The 6000-nt window shown below is 44.1% G+C and overlaps 1 protein-coding gene across 7 annotated transcripts in view; it reads right to left on the reverse strand.

Moving 5' to 3' along the window:
• Nucleotides 1-3436, reverse strand: part of KCNE2 (potassium voltage-gated channel subfamily E regulatory subunit 2) — a 189015-nt gene extending 185579 nt beyond the window's left edge. The window contains exon 1 of one of the 7 annotated variants that reach the window (XR_004623999.1): nt 2861-3436. The gene's annotated coding sequence lies outside the window, so the exon portion shown is untranslated. The remainder of the gene's footprint in view (nt 1-2860) is intronic. The other 6 variants (XR_004623998.1, XR_004624002.1, XR_004624003.1 and 3 more) reach the window with 6 other exon arrangements.
• Nucleotides 3437-6000: the final 2564 nt, after the last annotated feature.

Below are 6000 nucleotides of genomic sequence, written 5' to 3' on the forward strand. Positions count from 1 at the left end.
AGGGACCCTCTCCAGGGTGCCCTGGGGCCCCACAGCAGGCTTACCAGGCTGGCTCCATAAGAGCCCCAACATGAGCACAGGCACATCCCTGCAGCTAAAGCAGGGGTTGTCGTCCTAAGCGAGTTTGCTTAGTGCCTAACCCAGTTCCTGGCAATGACCCTCATGCTAGATGGTTTTCTTTCAAACTGGTGCCAACCTAATGATGTTTCTGTGTTCAAGATTATGTGAACATCCAATCGCTGATTTTCTACTATATTTTATGAACTCCCATTGATACTACTAATTGGACCCGTCTGTTTTTTTTACTATTTTGTGAAGATAGTTCTCCTTTTTGACGCATATTGTTTTATTTTCATATTAAGTTTTGTATCTAAAATATCATCAGGCATTGTTTAAATTACATTTTGCTCCCATCAGTATGTCATAAATATTTTCTCACGCTATTATATGTGGATTTTTACTGGCATGGTAAATCCATACACAATTAATTTCAGTGATCTCCTATTACAGAACATATAGGTGGTTTTCAACTTTCTGGTTTTATTAAAGAATAATCTGGTGAACATCCTGGTACCTTAACTCTGTGTGTCATGAAGACTCAAGGTAAATGTCCAGAAGCAGAACTTGGGTCACAGGCCATGCCTGTGTTTTTTTAATGGCTTTTGCTACCTGCTGCCAACTCGGCCTTGGTAATTCGTGTTTTACATCTACAGGTATTTTGCTGTCCTTTTCCTTACTAATCTTTATCCAGTTTTTGACCCATCCATTCTCCACCTAGGATGTATGGAAGGGCTGGGCCCAGGATGCTTTAATTTTAGATATACCATTTCAGTTTGGAACAGTCTTCTTCATTCATCCAGCTACAATATGTCAGGCACCATTCCAGGCAAAATAAGTGCAGTGGTGAACAATCCAGCAGGGAAGCAAGTGGCAAAGCAGGGGTGTGGGCCTGGTATGTAATAAACTAATATAATGAAATATAATAAAAATATAATAAATTTTATATGTGTGTCTGGCAAACATGAAGATTCAAGGAAGTGTTCAGGTAGAGGGCACTGCCAGAACCAAAGGTGTGGGAGCCAGAATGGGGGAAGGGCTGGGGTCAGAGAGAAGATGGGGGGTGATGAGGGGACCAGATTGAGTTAGGCTTCATAGGCCATTAGGACTTTGGCCTTTACTCTGGGTGAAACAGGAGCCTTCATAGGGTTTATGCAGACAGCTGACGTGCTCAAGCGGCTGGGTTGAAGTCAGACCAGAGGGTGCCAGGAGCAAATCAGGAAGCTCCATGAGGAGATGGGGTGGGTTGAATAGTATCCCTCAAAATACACATCCCCCCAGAACCTCAGAATATGACCTTATTTGGAAATAAGTCTCTGCAGATATAATCAGTTAAGGATCTTGAGATGAAATCATCCTGGACTTATGGTGGGCTCTAGATCAAAATCTGAAAGCCCCAGAAGAGGACAGGAAACGCAGAAAGATACAGGGAGAAGCCATGAAGAAGATGCAGCAACCAGAACAATGTGGCCACAAGCAAAGGAAATGTCAGACGCCACTCGAAGCTGGAAGAAACAAGCAAGGATCCTGCTCGAGAGCCTTGGGAAGGAATGCAGCCCCGTGGACATCTTGACTTCATATTTCTGGCCTCTGAAACTGGGAGAGAGTAAATTTGTTGTTTTGAGTGTCTTAGTTTGACGTGCTTTGTTATGACAGCCCCAGGAAACTAACCCAGGGGGTTCTTGTGCTCTAAGAGATGATGTGTTGGAGCCACTGGTGGTGGCAGTGCAGGAGATGAGAATCAGGTAGATTTCAGGTACGTTCTGAAGGTGAGAAAACAGGATCTGCTGAGGGACAGGACAGGGGATGTGAAGGTCATGAGGAGTCCAGGATGATTCTAGGATTTGGGGCTTGACCCAGTGGAAGGAGAGAAAGACCCAGAAGATCGGGCTTGGGGGTGGGGAGGGAGGCAGAAGCTCAGTGTTGATGTGTGAAGCCTGAGGTGCCTGTCAGGCTTCCAGGGAAGGTGGGGTGTTGGCCACTGGAGATACTAGTGTGGAGCCCAGGACAGAAATCCATGCTGGAGACACAAATTAGGGGGATGTATTTGCAAAACCAGAACAGTGGATGTGAAAGTAAAGAGGAGGTGGAGCCTGGAGCACACCAACACTAAGAGTCAGGGAAACGAGAAGGAACCAGCCCGGGAACCCACGGAGGACACTGACAGGAAGAGCAGAGCCATGATGCCCTAGAAACCAAGTGAAATTGCCATTTCCAGCAACTGGGCTGGCAGGAGAGTGAAGTGAGAGCCAAGTGGGCAGTGGGCTTAGAGAGGTTGACCTGAGTGATGTGAGCTTGATATGAGCGAGCCCATGGAGGCATGTGAGGAATGTACCTCAATACAAAAAGTTTTTCCATTTCTTTCACCACTATGTTCATGAAAGAGACTCAGAGGAGAGGAAATGACCACAGATAACTCTTGAAAAGTTCTTCTCAGAAAGAACTCACAGCCTGTTTTTTGCTGAAGGGAATGACCAGAAGACAGGGGAAATCTGGTGAGGCCGGACAAAGGAGGGGATTTGCTGGACAGGTGCCCCCAGCAGGTGTGAAGGAACAGGCGCCCAGACCCAGGGGAGACCTGACCCTTCCAGCATCACGGGCAGTGCATCCAGGAGAGAAGGTGGGATGCAGTTACACATACAAAGGAGGACAGTAGATGTGGTTTGAGCATTTGTGGAACTTTTTTCTGACTGCCTTAATTTTTTCAGTAAAATAGGGAGCAAAATCATCTATCAGCTGAGAATGAAACGGGGCCAAAGATGTACTAGAAGACAGAGGGGAGGGGAAGGAAGGAAATATTTACCTGGGATAGATGGGAGTCAATGGACTGGAGAAGTCTTGCTGGGCCAATAAGCACCAAAGGCCCACGTGTGGTCTCTTGAGGAGACAAATCAGCAGAAATGTGTTCTTCTGGCAAAACACAGGCAGAACAGTGAAAATGCCTACTTTACACCATTCACAAAAGTTAACTTGAAATGCATCCAACACTTAAACATAAGCCCCGATACAATAAAACTCCTTGAAAAAAATAAAGGGAATTAACATCGATATTGGTCATGGCAATCAATTTTGGGGGCATGACGCCGAAAGCACAAACAACAAAAGAAAAAAAGAATCAACAAATGGAACATCAAACTCAAAAGCTTCTGCACAGAAAAAGAAATAATTAAAAAAGACAACCTGTGGAATGGGACAAAAGTTTTGCAAACCCATCTAGCAGATAAGGGGTTAATATCCGGTATCTCTAAAGAACTCTGTCAACTCAACAAAACAAACGATTTGATTAATAAATGGGCAGAACTAAATAGACTTTTCTCCAAAGAGGACATCAAAATGGCCAACAGGTACATGAAAAGATGCTCAACATTGCTAATCAGCAGAGAACGGCAAATCAAAACAACAACGAGATGTCATCTCACACCTGTTAGAGGGGCTATCATCAAGAAGAGAAGAGACAACAGGTGCTGGCGAGGATATGATGAAAAGGGAATCTTTATACGCTGTTGATGGGAACTGGTCCAACCGCTAAGGAAAACAACATGGAGGTTCCTCAAAAAATAAAAATAGATCTACCATATATGACCATGCAATTCCAAGGGTGATCCCAGTTTCAGTTGCGGCAACAAGAGGAAGCAACTGTTTTAGATGAGGCTGAGAAGTTCAGAGATTTGGCTGATGACTGTGAGTCCCAAGGGCACAGGAAACAGGTTTCAGGATTGGAGATGGAAATGGGTCAAAAGATGGAATAGACTGAGCAAAACGGAGACTGGGTTGCCAAGGGTGAGGGATGACCTGGAAATCCTGGCCTTCTCCTGGTGACGCTCATAGACATCACTGTATTAGTCCCAACGTTCTCAAGGGAGATAGCAGAGCCAGACTGTGTGTGTGCGAGCACAGGTGTGCATGTGTGGGGGATGTCAAGCGGGGGAAGCAAAAATGAGAGGGGGTATTTCCAGAAGCACAGAGAATTTGGGCCCCCCTCTTCACTCCTGCCAGTGGCAGGGTGAGACCAGGATGGTAGTCTTAGATCCTCATCAACTGTGCTTATATAGAAAGCATTGCCTTTCTGTTTTCTTAGGTTAGAAAAAATGACAATCCAGGAAGGAAATTAGCAAAGTATATATAAAGACAATTAATGGGAAAAACCTGCAAACGACCATTACCACAAAAAATAAGCTCACTCCTGGGATGCCTGGGTGGCTCAGTCTGTTGGGCATCTGCCTTTGGCTCGGGTCAGGATCCCAGCATCCTGGGATCGAGCCCACGTGAGGCTTTCTGCTCGGTAGGGAGTATGCTTCTCCCTCTCCCGCTCCCCTTCCTCCCAGCTCATATTCTGCCTCTCCCCCAAATAAATAAAATCTTATAAAAAAAAAGACAAGCTCATGCCTATTAATAATAGAGAAAAGGTAAGTTTAAAAAAGAGGTAGCTCTTGACACACATTAGCCTGACAAAGTTTGCTTTTTTTAAAAAAATAGAATACCATGTATCAGGAGGTGTTTGAAACAGATCTTGCCATTGGGTGTATAAGTTGGTATGATGACTTTGAGAGAAATCTGGCAATAACTGGTCCAAGTGAAAATGAAAATAACCAATGAGCCAGCAATTCAATGTCTAGTGACATATACATATGCCCCAGGAGTTATGTGCCAGGAAGTGCACTGTGGTGGTGTTCACAACACTGCACAGCAAACCTGGGCTTGCTGGTGAAGAGGCTGGTGGCCAGAGTGTGATGGAGTCACACGTGGCATCCTGTAGGAGACTGGGAATCCATGAACTACATCTCCACAACAGACCTCAAGAAAAAAAACGGCGCTGAAGAGCCAAAGCTTCCATACCATGAATCCATTTAGTTTGTTAAAGTCCACAAAGCAGTATTATCAATTGTAACTCCACATATATGTAGTGGAACAGATACATAAATGAGATAAATGATGCACACCAACTTCAGAATGATGGTCAACTCTTGGAAGAATCAGTAAGAAGAGATACAAAAAAGGACTGCAACTGTATCTGACATTTTATTTCTTTAAAGGATCTGAAATAGAGCAAAAATACAGTATCAGTTCAACCTAGGTGGTAAGCACCTCAAGTCTGCCCTAGTATCTTCTGCACTTTTATGGATGTGTGGATTTTTAAAAAAGGAGAACGTTTCTAGTTTACCAACCCACATGCCAAGTATTAAGAAAGCAAGCGAAGTATGAATAGTGCTGTAAGGGGAGGACAACCATTGTCAGGGCATCGCATTCAACCAGAATAGAGACGGAACCCAAAACCATTTCATTACGATTAGGAGGGATGAGGAATTAATTTCCTTAATATTTGGCTGAACCACATTAAATATCTTATGCCATATTATTATATTCAGATCTGGTAAGAAGTATACGGAAGAATAAGTTTTCAAAGTACTGGTTGTAACTAAAAAAATCAGCACCTTTAAAAATTCCTCGTGATTTTGCCTTGTGACCAAACTTTTGCTCTTGTTTTAAACGTCATTAGAATGTATTTGATTTGGAGAATGCCGTGAAAATCACTGAGCTATCATGGTGCCCTGCCGGGGGTGGAGGTGGAAGAACTGCTAGACTACTTATCTAATTACCCCTTTCCATGGCCTTAGCTAAACCCCACAGGAATCTATCTGCCCACTCCTAAAGCTGGGATTTAAATGGAGCAGTGTCCAGGCTCTTCTTTTACAGTCTTGGTTCTTTCCGGCCACATCACCAAACCCCTCTGCTGAGGTACTAAGAGAAGGGTTCGTGTAGACATATAACTCTCTAGTGGACAGGATTGCAGAGAATGAAAATATGTGTGGATGAGAAGGGGAAGCAGGATGGCGGAAGACAACCAGACAAGCAAGGTTAAGAATGATGGTGAGACTCTGGAAAACAGTGTGGAGGTCCCTTAAAAAGTTAAAAATTGAACTACCCTATGACCCAGCCATTGCC

The sequence above is a fragment of the Ailuropoda melanoleuca genome, chromosome 1, assembly GCF_002007445.2.
Source record: "Ailuropoda melanoleuca isolate Jingjing chromosome 1, ASM200744v2, whole genome shotgun sequence".
Classification (NCBI taxonomy): Eukaryota; Metazoa; Chordata; class Mammalia; order Carnivora; family Ursidae; genus Ailuropoda; species Ailuropoda melanoleuca.